The 18,383-nt window shown below is 43.3% G+C and overlaps 1 pseudogene; it reads right to left on the bottom strand.

The window, feature by feature from the left end:
* Positions 1-8,964: 8,964 nt before the first annotated feature.
* Positions 8,965-9,628, bottom strand: LOC101147014 (bone morphogenetic protein 6-like; annotated as a pseudogene).
* Between the last annotated feature and the right edge of the window lie 8,755 nt (positions 9,629-18,383).

Here is an 18,383-nt window from a genome sequence, read left to right as displayed (position 1 = left end):
GGGGAGCTCTGATTAGTTGCTTAGACCACAGCGCCCTCTGGTGGATGCGGGAGTCATGTCCACCCTGGGCAGTTGCAGGTGCAGGTGCAGGTGCAGGTGCTCAGGGCCCCTGACCTGTCCTTCCATCCTGCACTGCTCCCAACTCCAGCCACTGTCCAGGGGGCCTCTGCTCAGCATCCTATGCTCACTGTACACTTAAACTTTGAAATATGTTCAGATAGGCCAAGACTCAGTACTCTGGTTAAGACATTCTCTTTCACTTTGTGTTATTGGAGATCGGGAATATCAGCGAGAATGGGCTCTGCCTTCTGGAGGGGCCACATAGGGTGAGGTTGGGAACCCTTCACTGCTAGGTCTAGCCCTCCGAGCACGAAGAGGGAGGAACCCTGGGATCAGGGGCCAGATTTCACCATCAGGGACACCAGGAGTTTTTTTTCAGGCCTCTCACTTCTGAGCAGACTGATTGCTCGCCCTGCTGGGCTGTGATAACTATGGTTTGTGCTTCTCTAGTTAACAGTGTTAAGTGTCTTCTCTAATGCGTGGATTTTAGTTTCATAGTTACTTGTTCTTGAGTCTCTCCAGAGAGGTATTTTTAAATTTTTCATTTATTTTATTTGTATTTATATTTAGTTTGATTTTATGACTTCTATTTTTTCTGAGAATTTATCCTTTTTCATTTGTTTCAAGAATGCCTGAAATTGCTCATCAACAGGATTTTATGGTGGCTGATTTCAATATATCTGTCAGGTAATTTCAACCCTAAATCATCTCAGCGTTGATGTCTGGATTGCCTTTTCTCATTCAAATGGTGAATTTTTCTACTTCTTGATATAACAAGTGTTTCTTTGAATTGTATCCTAGATATTTTGAATATTATATTATGAGACTATCTTGAGGATTTTCAATAGATCTGAAAGTGTCTGCTTTTGGTTTGTTGGTTTCCTCTACTATTTTTTGTGTTGTCATTCTCAGGAGAAATGGGTCCCAGTCTCCTTTGGAAGTGTTTAGTTTCAAGGTTTTCAATCAGTCTAATCATATTGGAAATGCATCTTCCAGCAGGCTTTCTATCGGCTAAGATATTCCTGAGGCCTTATGTCTCTCTCATCCTCTATCTTAATCTTCCTCTATAAAGTTAGTCAAATATGTTTCAGTGTTGCTGACACCTTGGGGAAGGGGAAATGCACTTTTGATCTGAAGTGGCATCTTTCACCAAACCAGTTACTCACATACCTAGTGACCCCCATTATACACTTCTCTCTAAAGCTATAGGGCTAAAGGATGAGCTGCATGAATTCTCAACATCCTCACAAACCTCGTCTTCCCCAAGCCTGCCCCCAGTGCTGCGAACAGTTCCTTGCCTTTACAGGTGAAATAACTTCATGTCTTCTTTGAGGGTGACTGATGCAGGCTCCTCCCTCCAGCAGTGAGACAAGTGCAGAATCTGAGCCCATAACTGGGAGTGTAAAGGAACAAGGTGTCCCACTGACTCAGTCCTGTAAACTGTGTCCCCTAGGTGCAGTGGAGGGATCGGGGCTGAGGGTGCCTGTAGAGCAGCACTGCCAGGCTAGGGGGCTGACTCTTTTTATTATTATTATTATACTTTAAGTTCCAGGGTACATGTGCACAATGTGCAGGTTTGTTACATACGTATACATGTGCCATGTTGGTGTGCTGCACCCATTAACTGGTCATTTACATTAGATATATCTCCTAATGCTATCCCTCCCCCCACCCCCACCCCATGACAGGCCCTAGTGTGTGATGTTCCCCACCCTGTGTCCAAGTGTTCTCATTGTTCAATTCCCACCTATGAGTGATAACATGTGGTGTTTGGTTTTCTGTCCTTGCGATAGTTTGCTCAGAATGATGGTTTCCAGCTTCATCCATGTCCCTGCAAAGGACATGAACTCATCCTTTTTTATGGCTGCATAGTATTCCGTGGTATATATGTGCCACATTTTCTTAATCCAGTCTATCATTGATGGACATTTGGGTTGGTTCCAAGTCTTTGCTATTGTGAATAGTGCCACAATAAACATACGTGTGCATGTGTCTTTATAGAAGCATGATTTATAATCCTTTGAGTGTATACCTAGTAATGGGATGGCTGAGTCAAATGGTATTTCTAGTTCTAGATCCCTGAGGAATTGCCACACTGTCTTCCACAATGCTTGAACTAGTTTACAGTCCCACCAACAGTGTAAAAGTGTTCCTATTTCTCCACATCCTCTCCAGCACCTGTTGTTTCCTGACTTTTTAATGATCGCCATTCTAACTGGTGTGAGATGGTATCTCATTGTGGTTTTGATTTGCATTTCTCTGATGGCCAGTGATGATGAGCATTTTTTCATGTGTTTTTTGGCTATACAAATGTCTTCTTTTGAGAAGTGTCTGTTCATATCCTTCGCCCACTTGTTGATGGGGTTGTTTTTTTCTTGTAAATTTGTTTGAGTTCTTTGTAGATTCTGGATATTAGCCCTTTGACAGATGAATAGATTGCAAACATTTTCTCCCATTCTGTAGGTTGCCTGTTCACTCTGATGGTAGTTTCTTTTGCTGTGCAGAAGCTCTTTAGTTTAATTAGATCCCATTTGTCAATTTTGGCTTTTGTTGCCATTGCTTTTGGTGTTTTAGACATGAAGTCCTTGCCCATGCCTATGTCCTGAATGGTATTGCCTAGGTTTTCTTGTAGAGTTTTTATGGTTTTAGGTCTAATGTTTAAGTCATTAATCCATCTTGAATTAATTTTTGTATAAGGTGTAAAGAAGGGATCCAGTTTCAGCTTTCTACATGTGGCTAGCCAGTTTTCCCAGCACCATTTGTTAAATATGGAATCCTTTCCCCATTTCTTGTTTTTGTCAGGTTTGTCAAAGGTCAGATAGTTGTAGATGCGTGGTATTATTTCTGAGGGCTCTGTTCTGTTCCATTGGTTTATATCTCTGTTTTGGTACCAGTACCATGCTGTTTTGGTACCAGTACCATGCTGTTTTGGTTACTATAGCCTTGTAGTATAATTTGAAGTCAGGTAGCATGATGCCTCTAGCTTTGTTCTTTTGGCTTAGGATTGACTTGGCAATGCAGGCTCTTTTTTGGTTCCATATAAACTTTAAAGCAGTTTTTTCCAATTCTGTGAAGAAAGCCATTGGTAGCTTGATGGAGATGGCATTGAATCTATAAATTACCTTGGGGAGTATGGCCATTTTCACGATATTGATTCTTCCTATCCATGCGCATGGAATGTTCTCCCATTTGTTTGTATCCTCTTTTATTTTGTTGAGCAGTGGTTTGTAGTTCTCCTTGAAGAGGTCCTTCACATCCCTTGTAAGTTGGATTCCTAGGTATTTTATTCTCTTTGAAGCAATTGTGAATGGGAGTTCACTCATGATTTGGCTCTCTGTTTGTCTGTTATTGGTGTATAGGAATGCCTGTGATTTTTGAACATTGATTTTGTATCCTGAGACTTTGCTGAAGTTGTTTATCACCTTAAGGAGATTCTGGGCTGAGATGATGGGGTTTTCTAAATATACAATCATGTCATCTGCAAACAGGGACAATGTGACTTCTTCTTTTCCTAATTGAATACTCTTTATTTCTTTCTCCTGCCTGATTGCCCTGGCCAGAACTTCCAACACTATGTTAAACAGGGGTGGTGAGAGAGGGCATCCCTGTCTTGTGCCAGTTTTCAAAGGGAATGCTTCCAGTTTTTGCCTATTCAGTATGATACTTTGGCTGTGGGTTTGTCATAAATAGCTCTTATTATTTTGAGATACGTCCCATCAATACCTAATTTATTGAGAGTTTTTAGCATGAAGGGCTGTTGAATTTTGTCAAAGGCCTTTTCTGCATCTATTGAGATAATCATGTGGTTTTTGTCTTTGGTTCTGTTTATATGCTGGATTACGTTTATTGATTTGCATATGTTGAACCAGCCTTGCGTCCCAGGGATGAAGCCCACTTGATCATGGTGGGTAAGCTTTTTGATGTGCTGCTGGATTCAGTTTGCCAGTATTTTATTGAGGATTTTTGCATAGATGTTCATCAGGGATATTGGTCTAAAATTCTCTTTTTATGTTGTGTCTCTGCCAGGCTTTGGTATAAGGATGATGCTGGCCTCATAAAATGAGTTAGGGAGGATTCCCTCTTTTTCTATTGATTGGAATAGTTTCAGAAGGAATGGTACCAGCTCCTCCTTCTACCTCTGGTAGAATTTGGCTGTGAATCCATCTGGTCCCGGACTTTTTTTGGTTGGTAAGCTATTAATTATTGTCTCAATTTCAGAGCCTGTTATTGGTCTATTCAGAGATTCAACTTCTTCCTGGTTTAGTCTTGGGAGGGTGTATGTGTCGAGGAATTTATCCATTTCTTCCAGATTTTCTAGTTTATTTGCATAGAGGTGTTTATAGTATTCTCTGACGGTAGTCTGTATTTCTGTGGGATCAGTGGTGATCTCCCCTTTATCATTTTTTATTGTGTCTATTTGATTCTTCTCTCTTGTCTTCTTTATTAGTCTTGCTAGCAGTCTATCAATTTTGTTGATCATTTCAAAAAACCGGCTCCTGGATTCATTGATTTTTCGAAGGGTTTTTTATGTCTCTATCTCCTTCAGTTCTGCTCTGATCTTAGTCACTTCTTGCCTTCTGCTAGCTTTTGAATGTGTTTGCTCTTGCTTCTCTAGTTCTTTTAATTGTGATATAAGGGTATTAATTTTAGATCTTTCCTGCTTTCTCTTGTGGGCATTTAGTGCTATAAATTTCCCTCTACACACTGCTTTAAATGTGTCCCAGAGATTTTGGTATGTTGTGTCTTTGTTCTCATTGGTTTCAAAGAACATCTTTATTTCTACCTTCATTTCTTTATGTACCCAGTAGTCATTCAGGAGCAGGTTGTTCAGTTTCCATGTAGTTGAGCAGTTTTGAGTGAGTTTCTTAATCCTGAGTTCTAGTTTGATTGCACTGTGGTCTGAGAGACAGTTTGTTATAATTTCTGTTCTTTTACATTTGCTGAGGAGTGCTCTACTTCCAACTATGTGGTCAATTTGAGAATAAGTGTGATGTGGTGCTGATAACGTATATTCTGTTGATTTAGGTTGGAGAGTTCTGTAGATGTCTATTAGGTCTGCTTGGTGCAGAGCTGAGTTCAATTCCTGGATATCCTTGCTAACTTTCTGTCTTGTTGATCTGTCTAATGTTGACAGTGGGGTGTTAAAGCCTTCCATTATTATTGTGTGGGAGTCTAAGTCTCTTAGTAGGTCACTCAGAACTTGCTTTATGAATCTGGGTGCTTCTGTATTGGGTGCATATATATTTAGGATAGTTAGCTCTTCTTGTTGAATTGCTCCCTTTACCATTATGTAACGGCCTTGTCTCTTTTGATCTTTGTTGGTTTAAAGACTGTTTTATCAAAGACTAGGATTGCAACCCCTGCCTTTTTTTGCTTTCCATTTGCTTGGTAGATCTTCCTCCATCCCTTTATTTTGAGCCTATGTATGTCTCTGCACGTGAGATGGGTTTCCTGAATATAGCACACTGATGGGTCTTGACTCTTTATCCAATTTGCCAGTCTGTGTCTTTTAATTGGAGAATTTAGCCCATTTACATTTAAGGTTAATATTCTTATGTGTGAATGTGATCCTGTCATGATGTTAGCTTGTTATTTTGCTCGTTAGTTGATGTAGTTTCTTCCTAGCCTCGATGGTCTTTACAATTTGGCATGTTTTTGCAGTGGCTGGTACCGGTTGTTCCTTTCTATGTTTAGTGCTTCCTTCAGGAGCTCTTCTAGGGCAGGCCTGGTGCTTACAAAATCTCTCAGCATTTGTTTGTCTGTAAAGGATTTTATTTCTCCTTCACTTATGAAGCTTAGTTTGGCTGGATATGAAATTCTGGGTTGAAAATTCTTTTCTTTAAGAATATTGAATTTTGGCCCCCACTCTCTTCTGGCTTGCAGAGTTTCTGCTGAGCTATCAGCTGTTAGTCTGATGGGCTCCCCTTTGTGGGTAACCCAACCTTTCTCTCTGGCTGCCCTTAACATTTTTTCCTTCATTTCAACTCTGGTGAATTTGAAAATTATGTGTCTTGGAGTTGCTCTTCTCGAGGAGTATCTTTGTGGCATTCTCTGTATTTCCTGAATTTGAATGTTGGCCTGCCTTGCTAGGTTGGGGAAGTTCTCCTGGATAATATCATGCAGAGTGTTTTCCAACTTGGTTCCATTCTCCCTGTCACTTTCAGGTACACCAATCAGATGTAGATTTGCTCTTTTCACATAGTTCCATATTTCTTGGAGGCTTTGTTCATTTCTTTTTATTATTTTTTCTCTAAACTTCTCTTCTCTCTTCATTTCATTCATTTGATCTTCAATCACTGATACCCTTTCTTCAGCCGATCGAATCGGCTACAGAAGCTTGTGCATTCATCACGTAGTTCTCGTGCCATAGTTTTCAGCTCCTTCAGGTCCTTTAAGGACTTCTCTACATTGGTTATTCTAGTTAGCCATTTGTCTAATATTTTTTCAAGATTTTTTAACTTCTTTGTGATGGGTTCGAACTTCCTCCTTTAGCTCAGAGAAGTTTGATCGTCTGAAGCCTTCTTCTCTCAACTCCTCAAAGTCATTCTCTGTCCAGCTTAGTTCCATTGCTAGTGAGGAGCTGCATTCCTTTGGAGGAGGAGAGGCACTCTGATTTTTAGAATTTTCAATTTTCCTGCCCTGTTTTTTCCCCATCTTTGTGGTTTTATCTACCTTTGGTCTTTGATGATGGTGACATACAGATGGGTTTTTGGTGTGGATGTCCTTTCTGTTTGTTAGTTTTCCTTCTAACAGTCAGGACCTTCAGCTGCAGGTCTGTTGGAGTTTGCTGGAGGTCCACTCCGGACTCTGTTTGCCTGGGTATCAGCAGCAGAGGCTGCAGAACAGCGAATATTGCTGAACAGCAAATGTTGCTGTCTGATCATTCCTCTGGAAGTTTCATCTCAGAGGGGTATCTGGCCATGTGAGGTGTCAGTCTGCCCCTACTGGGGGATGCCTCCCAGTTAGGCTACTCAGGGGTTAGGGACCCACTTGAGGAGGCAGTCTGTCCATTCTCAGATCTCAAGCTGCATGCTGGGAGAATCACTACTCTCCTCAAAGCTGTCAGACACGGACATTTAAGTCTGCAGAGGTTTCTGCTGCCTTTTGTTTGGCTATGCCCTGCCCCCAGAGGTGGAGTCTACAGAGGCAGGCAGGCCTTCTTGAGCTGTGGTGGGCTCCACCCAGTTCGAGCTTCCTGGCCACTCTGTTTACCTACTCAAGCCTCAGCAATGGTGGATGCCCCTCCCCCAGCCTCACTGCCACCTTGTAGTTTGATCTCAGACTGCTGTGCTAGCAATGAGTGAGGCTCCATAGGCGTGGGACCCTCTGAGCCATGTGGGGGATATAATCTCCTGGTGTGCCGTTTGCTAAGACCATTGGAAAAGTGCAGTATTAGGGTGGGAGTGACCCAATTTTCCAGGTGCCATCTGTCACCACTTCCCTTGGCTAGGAAAGGGAATTCCCTGACCCCTTGCACTTCCCAGGTGAGGCGATGCCTCACCCTGCTTCCGCTCACACTCAGTGCACTGCACCCACTGTCCTGCACCCACTGTCCGACAAGCCCCAGTGAGATGAACCTGGTACCTCAGTTGGAAATGCAGAAATCACCCGTCTTCTGCGTCACTCACGCTGGGAGCTGTAGACTGGAGCTGTTCCTATTTGGCCATCTTGGAACCACCTCCTGGTACTTTCTAAATAAACACTTTAAGAAAATGTCTGGTATTTCCTTCAATGTTACAGCAAAACAGATATAAAATAAATTATACTTCATATTTACAAAAAAACCATTACTGCAGTTATAGATTATAAAACTCATTTAATCAGTTTAGTATGAAATTGCTTTCCCAGTACATGTTTGTGAAAAGGATATTTTAAAAATATTCTAAAATTTAATCTGAGCCTTCCTTTCTACAAGAGAAAATCATAATTTCCATTCATAAATGGCACACTCATCCCCCTAAAGCCATTCTTAAAGGTGGGGCACCCTTTCCCATTTTATTTCCTTTGTTGGTTCTAACCCAATCACGTGGTATGCTCTGTAGTAAAAAGACAAAGCACCGCTTTCCTGAAATAGATATTAGAGTTGGCAGTCCTCAAGTTAATGTGCTGGTCAAAAAGTCATTCCAATAAAGAAGAGGTGCAGCATTGCTTTCACATGTTACACAGTTACCATGGGGCCTGTCACAAATGCTTTCCACTCCTCTAAGCCTCACTTCAAAGTTTAATCAGTCTACTTTGGGTACTAGCAAAGAATACAGCAAATGGAGGACTGAGATGTGAAAATGATATGGTTTGTTTTGACTGAAATAAGTATATTTTCACACCAACAGAACTCCAGCACAAACGCATAATAGCAAAGACTGAGACAGAGGCATCCCCATTGAGCCCCGGCTATGGCCTGGACTGTGGATCCAGTATAAAATTTGCCTTCCTGGGAATGAAATCTGTGAATAGAGGAGTTATTCCTACTTCCCCAACTTTCACTATCTGTAAAATGTACCTTTGATAGACACTAATAAACCAGCTGATACTTTACCCAAGAATACATTTAACTCCATTGAGATTATTTTCACTATTTACTCACTAATACCCCAAATAGCTTGAACTACAGCTAAAATTAAATTTGGTGGGCTTGGGGGGTACCTTTTAAGTTTCTGTAGTTACCAGACATTATACTACAGACAACCAAACTCAGCTTAGTACAGACCAACTACTCATGTTACTTACCAAGTGAGCAAATTATTAGCAAGGTCCATTAAAATCTTTCTCGGGCAGTAAGGCATCAGCATGAGATGGTTTCAAAGTCTTATCCCTCCACCTCCACTGTGCTTCTGTATGTTTTTTAAGGCAGATATGACCAAGGAATCCAAGGCAGAATGTGTGTCCCCAGCATCTGGTTTCAAGTTAGCAATATCCACAAGCTCTTACAACCATATTCTGTATTTTTTCAAGGTGATTTTGGAATTGTCATTGAGGTAAAGAACCAAAATGGCATTTAGTTTAGTTGGCACACAGCACAGCTTTGGGACATATTCAGGATCTATAAGGTGAACCAAGGTCTGAATGATCACGTGGTTGATTGCATTCACATGTCCATTGATTGGGAAGGAGCATTCTACATCACAGTAATTAGCAGCATAGCCCTTGGGTGCGATGAACCAGTCCTGCCATCCAGGTCTTGGAAGCTCACATATAGCTCATGCTTCCCGCAGGCTGTTTTTAATTCACTGCTGATGTAATCTGAAGTACTGGAGACTTGAGCCACGTAGTGGGACTGGGTAAAGTGAGTACAACTCTGCTGTCAACGCCGGCCAGAGGCTGACCTGGTGATGCACACATGGACCACAATGACTTTGAAGAAAGCCACCATGAATGGCTGCATAGCCTAAGTGCTGTCTCTGCCCACCAGGTCTGCAGCTAGAGGGTGGATGTGGACTCCATCCTCTGTCACTATGCTCAGCTGAAGCCCCATGTTATGCTGTGGGGTTACAACCCACAGACTACTAGTGGCTGTGATGTCAAATTCCAGCCAGCCTCCTTCTGAGGCCCACACTATGCAAATGTCCAACAAAAAATAGGTCAGAGTTTAGTTCTGGAAGCTGGAAGGTCCAAAATCAAAGTACAAGCAGATACTTCGGTGTTTGGTGAGGATGTGCTTACTGGTTCATAGACTGCCGTCTTCTCACTGCGAGCTCACATGGTGGAAGGACTGAAACTTATTATGTGTGTATTGGAACATTTGATTGGTGTCACATGGGTCTCTCAGGTTGTGCAGACTGTTTTCATTGTCATTTTTTTCTATTCTTGGAACAGAATAATTATCAATTTATCTGTCTTTAATTCAATGATCCTTTCTTCTATACCTCTTTATTAGTATTCTCTATTGTTATTATTATTATATTATTATTAGAGACAGACTCTTGCTCTGTCCCCCAGGATGGACTGCATTGACATGATCTTTGCTCTTGCAACTTCTGCCTCCCAAGCTCAAGAAAACCTCCCACCTCAGCCTCCTGAGTAGCTGGTACTACTGGCATGCACCACCATGCCCAGCTAGCTTTTTTGTATTTCCTGTAGAGACATGGTTTGGCCATGTTACCCAGACTAGCCTCAAACTCCTGGGCTCAAGAGATCTGTCTGCCTTGGCCTCACAAAGTTCTGTGATTGCAGGTGTGAGGCACTGCACCCCGCCAATGTTCTCTCTGTAATGAGGCATTCTTCCCGTACTTTCCTTAACAATTGTTAATGTTGTTTTATTTATTTCTTTGACCACATTTACAATAGCTAATTTGAAGTTTTTATGTAGTAACCACCAAATGCATCTCTGGACATCATTTTGTCAACTTATTTTTAATGTTCGTTTGTTTTTATGTTTTGTTTTGCTTTGCTTTCCTTTTTATCCCTGTGTATGGACAGTACTTTGCTGGGTCCCTGCCTCAAAATTTCACTTTGCCAAATGGAGCTTCTCAGTCACACAATGTGACGATTCTGGAAATCAGATTCTTTCCTTAAAATATTTGTCATAATTGCTTCTGGTTTTGTTGTAGTTGTTATTGTTGATGATGATTTATTGTTTCACGGTACTGGAATAATTCTCTAAGTCTGTATTCTTTGCTTGTGCAGCCACTGCAGTCTCTGCTCAATTGCATCAGTCATTAGCTTATTATTGGACAGACATGTTCTTAAACGCCTTGAACAACACATTCCTCAGCATTTGCCGAATGCTCTGTGCAGGGGTTGGGTCATGACTGCAAAACCCCGCCACTTTACAACTCTATTTTGGCCTTCCTTGTTGATTTCAGCCAGTGTCGAAAATTAAGGACTTTCCTAATTTTTACCTGGCCATGCACATAACTCTGAGCATGAGAGTGATCTTCTGTCTTTCCAGGAATATGGCAGAGCTCATCAAAATCTTCTACAGATTCTGACACCCAGTTTTTTTCACTCGAGATTTTTGGTCAGCCTTTTATTGACCCCATCTTGTATCACTGACTCAGGACCTTGCAATGTTAACAGATCTCACTGATTGTTTTGATAAATGTATTGAGGATGAAGCTGTTTAAACCAAGCGAGCTCTGAGACAATTCACGTTTAGAAAAGTACAGAGCGTGAAGTTTTTCTGAGCTTTGGAAAGCTCAAATAATGACAGTCACACGGGAATGGGGCTTTTGAGAAAATTCCAGATCTGGTATTTGGCTGCTTCAGTGAATGCTATTTTTCTAGTTTCCCTAGATCCAGGGGATTTGAGGCTGTTGGTTTTTAAGGCTACTGTGGAACTTGGGAGAGAGCAAAAGAAATAAAATCACCACAAAGCTTCAGATTCTTACAGAGATTCCACATTATTTTAATTGATTGGTTGATTGATTCAGACAGGGTATTGCTTTATGACTCAGGCTGAAGTAGAGTGGCACAATCACAGCCCACTGCAGCCTCCACCTCCCAGACTCAAGTGATCCTCCACCTTCAGCCTCCCCAGTAGCTGCAACTACACCCACACACCACCACATATAGCTACTTTTTTAAAATGTTTTTTAGAGAAGAGGCCTCACTCTGTTGCCCAGTCTGATCACAAAATCCCAGGAGTGATAAAGCAATCGCTCTGCTTCAGCTCCCAATGTGTTGGGATTATAGGCATGAGCCACCATGTCTGGCTGTTATTACTATTTTTTATGATTCCCAGAATTTTGTAAGCTTTTGGTAACGTACAGAGTTCTGAAAAGCAGATTTATATCATTTTTACCGCTGTTCTCATTGCTTGTATGGTGAATCAGGTTTTCTGATGGCCTCATGCCACCATTCCAGAAGTTTTCTGAAGCTACATTTTTTTTTTTGGAGAAAAAAGTTAAGAAATAAAATTCTGACATTTAGGATCAGGGCTGTCAGGATGACATTAATGATTATTTATATCCTTTTTCTTTGTTAGATTATTGCAAATCAGTTGTCATCTTCAATGTGGTGGAGGCAGTTTCTCCTCATTTTCTCCTAATCCCAAAACCCACGCACTGAACAACTGAGAAAACCTTTATAAACCACCAAAAATTTTAAATCTTTTTATTTCACTATCTATAAATTTTCATTATTTCCATCGCTGTGTATAAACAGTGTGATTTCTAGCATGTTGTTAGAATTCAAAATTTTCTTAAGAAGTTATATCTTATGGGTGATTGTTAAAATGAAACTTGATGTGGCAGGGGTGTGCCATGCAGCAGAGTTCCAGTGTTTAAATCCACAGGGAAAAATGTCCTTGCAGTTCCCATGTGGTGACAATGTATCGACATGCAGGGGGTGACAGGATCTGCCTTAATATTGGCCACATTAATACAGACTTGTGTACTCCTTAGGAGCTTGGCCTAGCAAACTCGTTCCTAAGGAACCCAAAGCAAAAAATCTATCTAGCTATCTAGCTATCTGCCTGTCTATCTAGCATCTAGCTAGCTAGCTAGCTAGCTATCTGCCTATCTATCTGTCTAGCTAGCTTGCTATCTAGCTATCTGCCTATCTGCCTATCTATCTATCTATCTTTCTTGAGTAGTAAGGAAAACAGGCACTGTTTCTCAGGGCCACATGGCAGCCTTCATAGTGGAGCAGAGAAAACAGTTTTTGTCCTGCTTCCTCATTCACTGGGGTCACTTTGCCTTACCCATATGTCACACCAATGCTATGATCTGCACCACAGATATAATCAGCTTCATCCTCAAACTGGATGTTGGAGATGGTGAGCTACCGATCAGCCCCATAGCTGGATCCTGAGAACTGTAACTGGGGATCCCCAGTTATGGGGATCCCCTTTTTGTGGCTTCCATCACTGGTAACATACATCAAGTACCAAGGGACCTTCCCTGGCTACTGCTGATGCCACTCAATAATGTAGGTGCTGTATTTGCTGCTCAGAGTGGAGGTAAGCTTGACCGAGGCTCCCCCAGGGAGGCAGATGCAGTGGGTGATTGAGTCAGCACAGGCTGGGAGAGGGACCCTGAAAACATAGACGCCCATTATGGCCTGAAGTAAGGATAAGAGGGAAGGACATTCCTGGTATGAGTTTGTGAGGCAGTGTGAGTGAGCTGCAGGATCAGGGTGCTGAGGGCCGTCCTGACCTCTGCAGTGGTGGAGGAGGAGGGTGAGGAGGAGGAGGAGTGGGGTCCAGGCCATGGTGCAAACACCCAAGAGCTCTGCTGAGGCTGACATGATGCAGGTCCCTCTTATCCATCCGGTAGTCCCAGAAGAGAGAGAGGGGCCCTTCATGCAAACTTGTCTCTCTTCTGCCCAACCGTACCCCCCCTGGGGCTGTGTGCAGAGGCAATGGCTGTGTCATTTCTGGGAGGGGTCGGCCTAACTTGGGCCTGGCCTGAGGCTCCCCAGGAGCCCACAGGGGATCCGGCTACTTGGCCCAGTGATCCCTGAGCACAGACCACACAGGGTTCTGGTCTCCCAGCTGACAGCCCCACAGAGGGCTCAGCAGCAGGACCACAGTATCCCCTGCTGCTCAAGTCCAGGTCCACCGTGTCTCTGACCAGATGCCGGGGTCCTGACAGAGCCTCCTGTCCCCACCAGGGTCTTGAACACTGCTCACTCCCTGACCAAGGGCAGGGCAAGGCCCCTCCCCAGGGCAGCCTCCTACCTCACCTCAGCCTTTAGTTTTCTGTGTGTGTCTCCTCAGTGGGAACTGGACACACAATTCTCCCCATCTTTTATGGAGTCCTCAGGGGAAGATTGTCTCTGTATACACCCTGTGCATGAAATAAAACATGTTAGCTGAGAAAAGGGACACTTACAGCCATGAACTCATTTCTCAGGCAGCTCACAAAGCCAGGTTCTTTCTCCCTGCTTGATTCCTCAGATCCGCACAAAGGAGACGGAGTGGTCAATGTTTAACAGGATAATTTATTTGGATTGGATGGTTCACTGCGTTCTCTGGTAGCTGAGGAGAAACCCAGGAAGTAGCAGAAGGTGCTAGTGGGGTTGGGAAAGAGAAGCAGTGGACTCAGGGCATCTCCTGAAGGGAAGGTGAGGAGGGTCCACAATTTAGAAGAGGCTGAAGGAGAAGCTGGTGGGGAGATTGGACAGGAGCCAGAGGGCAGGGCAGGTAAGGGGGAGGCTTGGTGTCTTTTTGCTTTCATTTGTTTGTTTCTTGAAGAAAGAGGAGCCTTCTCAGTCTTCTCGGCTGTCCTCTCTGGTTGTCTGCCTGCCTCAACTGGAAGTCTTTCTTCATGAAAATTCTGTAGTTCTCTCTGCAAAAGATGTTTCTTTGCTTCCTGTCTACAAATGGCTTTCCTTCTTATTTTCCCCCATTCTTACTAATTTTGTGATACAGAAACACATATGTGGATTTGTAGGAAAAGGGATCTTCAGAAGTGTAGAATCTCAGTCCTCATCCTAGACCCCTGAGTCCACATTTTCCAGGAGCCCAGATGATCTGTGTGCACGTTATGTTTGAGCAGCTCTGGTCTGACCCATGCAGGAAGGCAGTGGAGAGTTTGGCAATGGGTTGTTTCTGATGCCTCAGTCTATTCTGCTTTCTGCTGACGTGTCTCACTCCCTGTGTCCCATGTTGTGCCTGATGTGCCAGGTCTGCTGTTCTTGAGGCTTCCCATGGACCACGGCAGCATCCCCCCTGAGCTTACTCATCCGCACACATGACCAAGAGTGTGTGATTAATAAAGTGATCTTCTCACTTCACATATTAATGTTAGTGAACAAGTGAAATGATGTAATAGCTACAATTTTGCATTACTACTTATAACTTTAATAATATTGACCATTGATGACATATTTATATATCTTTAATACAGATGCATATCTCATATTAACCTTAAATGATAATCAGTCATAAAGGTTAGAAAAATAAGCACAAATATAATGGAGATAGGTCCATAGGCTGTAGACCTAACAGAAATGAGAGGTATTCAGTGATATCTTCAACAAAGGCTCATGGAAGCAAAAATAAGTCAGATGTGTGGAATTAAACAGAGAAAAGTGAGCATGTGCTGGTTCTGGGAACCATCTCCTTCTTGGGGAGGGTTTTCTTCTGTATCTATGAAGACAGAACCCATGTAGTCCAAGGTTCCAGAGCTTAAGGAATGACAAGCAAACCTGGGCCAGGAGGAGGGGACATCTATGAGGCCAATCAGAGGGCACTTGGGTCTCTGGGCCACATAGCCTGAATTTTTTCTTTTTGTCATCCTTACTTTACACTCACATGTGGGAGCAGCTTTTTCTATTTCTGGAAACAAACTGATTCTGTCTGAACTAGGAGACCAGTAAGAGAAGGAGTTATTTTCTTTAATAGCACAAGTGACAAAACAAAATTCAACCAGAGTTGGTGTTGGTCACTGGCAGGGGCAGGACAGGGATATGTAAGAAGAGAGGGATGGGGATAGATTTTCATTTCGCTTCCCCATGGGCAGGAGCTGTTGATGACAAGGAGGTCGTAGTCACCTGTGTGATGGGATCATCAGCCTCTATCTTGCACTGGAGTCCAAAGGTGGTTAATGAAATGTAGTGGCCTTGCCCCTTTCCTGATCCTCACCTACCCCCTATGCTTACTCTCCCCTCCCTGATTTCACAACTGAAGGGGCAGGTACCCACAAGTGAAGCAGGCCAGCTCTGTACCTGGGATTCCTCCCAGGATCATGTCTTCTGTAGGGGATTGTCCACCTGCTGGGATGGTCTAGGAAATTTTGACCAAGAAAAAGACTCCAAAAGACGGTCATCTTTTCTTTTAAAAGAAAAGTCAGCTCCTCAGGTTTTATTAAACCAGCTCCTCTGGTTTTATTACATGTGGCTCAGCAGGGAGTCAGTGTTATCATATGTTTTATCGTTGTTTTGTTGTTAGTTTGCCTGAGGACTCAGAAACATTGAATGGGACATTGAGAGAACCATTGTGAATCAGTAGCTACTTCCAAAATAGTTTGTGTATGTGAAAATTATTTGACAATTGGAAAAAGAGCCATAGTTCCATTCTTAGCAAGCTGAGTTTCGTCTCACTTTCTCATCTGCCTGTGTAACTGAAGTATCAATATCCCAGGTCTGACAGTAATAGATAGAATAGATAGTCTTGTCCTCTGGCTGGACCCCAGAGATGAGCAAATTGCCTGCACTGGCCAAGGCATCTTTGGATTTAGAGAAGCAGCTGGAGACTCCAGAGCCCTAGTTTTACTTGACTTTTGAGAGGTAGATCAGGAGATACTGGGAAGGGCTCACTGGCTTTTGCTGACAGCGGGATATGAGATAAATGTCAACACTGCAGCCACTGCTCAGGGTACAGGTGAGTCTGGAAGATGCTCCCAGAGATGCAGGAAGTAGGGGGGAGGACACAGCTGAGTCAGCACTAGCTGGGAGAGGGAATTTGTAAACACAGACACAAATAAGAGACAGGGTTAAGATGAGGATGAAATTTGTCATGGGTTCCTGAGCCTGAGGGACTGATGCAGACTGAAAACTGAGTCCTGATCTCTGAGGCCTGTCCTTACCTGTGCAGTGAGAGAGGAGCATAAGGAGAAGAGAAGTTCAGGCCAGCAGTGAAATAGGATCATGAGGAGGAGAGAAGTTCTGGCCATGGTGGACACAGCCCCTGACCACCACAGTGAGCCTGAGCTGCCCCAGGCCTCCTTTTCTTCCCAACCCCCAGCAGAGGAGGGGCTGCTCATGCAAATGTGTTTCTATTCAGGGACTGCCCAGTCCCTTCCTGAGCCCTGGGGCTGGAGCTCCGCTCACACTGCAGACTCAGGAAGATGATTTGCTTTCCCTCCTTGGAAGGGCCCTAGGAGATATCACCTGCTGAGACCATACACAGGTCCCTGTTCAGCAGACTCTGCCAGACCAGAGAAGACAGCTGCCGAGTCCCCATCAATGAGCACAAGGCCCAGCCCCTAGACCTAGGCTCCTTGGAATGAATGGTTCTTAAAGAGCAGCTGTGCAGACACCACAGGCAAGTCCCACAGTGCAGCCTGCTGATAGCAGGACACTCACCTCCCCATGGCTCAGAGACCAGAGAGCCCAGCTGATCTCTGCAGCTCACCAGGACACTATTCCTCTGTATACACATCTGTGCCCTGAATCCTATATCCTGTGATGATGACGTGGTCTACTAGATGCCTAGCCAGTATCTCACTCCCATAAGGAGTCTTGATCTATGAGAGGAGCAAATATGTTCGTTTGTAACTGTTTAAAAATTTTGTAACTTTTTAAGGTGCCAGTGCCCCAAGAGTACATTCTAGAAAAAGCTAAATGACCTGCATACAGCACTATGGCGCCACCACAGATGCTGAAAAAGTTGTGCTGACTTGAGTGGCATGAAGGGGTTGTTCAAGGCAATGACATAGAAGGGGACTGTTTCAGGAATCACCTCAGTGATAGATTTAACATCCAGCAATTCAGAAAACATTTCCTTTTTTTTTTTTTGAGACGGAGTCTCACTCAGTCGCCCAGGCTAGAGTGCAATGGTGCGATCTCAGCTCACTGCAAGCTCCGCCTCCCAGGTTCATGCCATTCTCCTGCCTCAGCCTCCTGAGTAGCTGGGACTACAGGCGCCCGCCACCACGCCTGGCTAATTTTTTTTTTTTTTCTTTTTGTATTTTTAGTAGAGACGGGGTTTCACCGTGTTAGCCAGGATGGTCTCGATCTCCTGACCTCGTGATCCACCCATCTCAGCCTCCCAAAGTGCTGGGATTACAGGTGTGAGCCACCGCGCCTGGCCCAGAAAACATTTCCTAAGTCACACCATGATTTTAGCATGTTGATACTCGCTAGATTTTATTTGTGAAAAAATAATAGTTGGGTAGGCATAACATTTACCAGTTCATGGTGTAACACATTTCTTATTTTATGAAGTGAGTTTTGTCTTCCTACCTTTTTATTTTTCTGTTTATCTGTTTCATCTACTTCTCAATAGAATTTTGTTTTTGATAGAATACAATCTGTTTATATTCTAAACCTAATTTTCCCTACTTACATTTTTTTCATGGCTTACTAAGAAAGATAAGTGTGACCTTTTAATGTTTTTGCAGAAATGTTGAATGACTGGACAGATTAATGCAGAAATTATCACTTCTTCACTGTATCCCAGATGCAAATCTGCTTTAACTGTGCAAATAGTCTTCAAACTTCTAGACTCACAGGTTCTTTTAGTGAATAATCTATGACCAGGATCCCCTGGTTCCCTCAGGCCTTTCTCCTTGAGGCAGCTGGAGACATCCTTCTCATTCAGCCTGTTCATGTTACTCCTGGGCTTAAACTCCTTCTGTGGTTCTTCATTGCTGTTTACATAAACCCTGGACCTTGCAGCCCCACCAGCATGCCCTTCACATTGTGGCCCCTGCCTACCT

The sequence above is a fragment of the Gorilla gorilla genome, chromosome 23, assembly GCF_029281585.2.
Source record: "Gorilla gorilla gorilla isolate KB3781 chromosome 23, NHGRI_mGorGor1-v2.1_pri, whole genome shotgun sequence".
Classification (NCBI taxonomy): domain Eukaryota; kingdom Metazoa; phylum Chordata; class Mammalia; order Primates; family Hominidae; genus Gorilla; species Gorilla gorilla.
The sequence above is the reverse complement of the archived record's forward strand: the minus strand, read 5'-3'. Positions and strand labels throughout refer to the sequence as shown.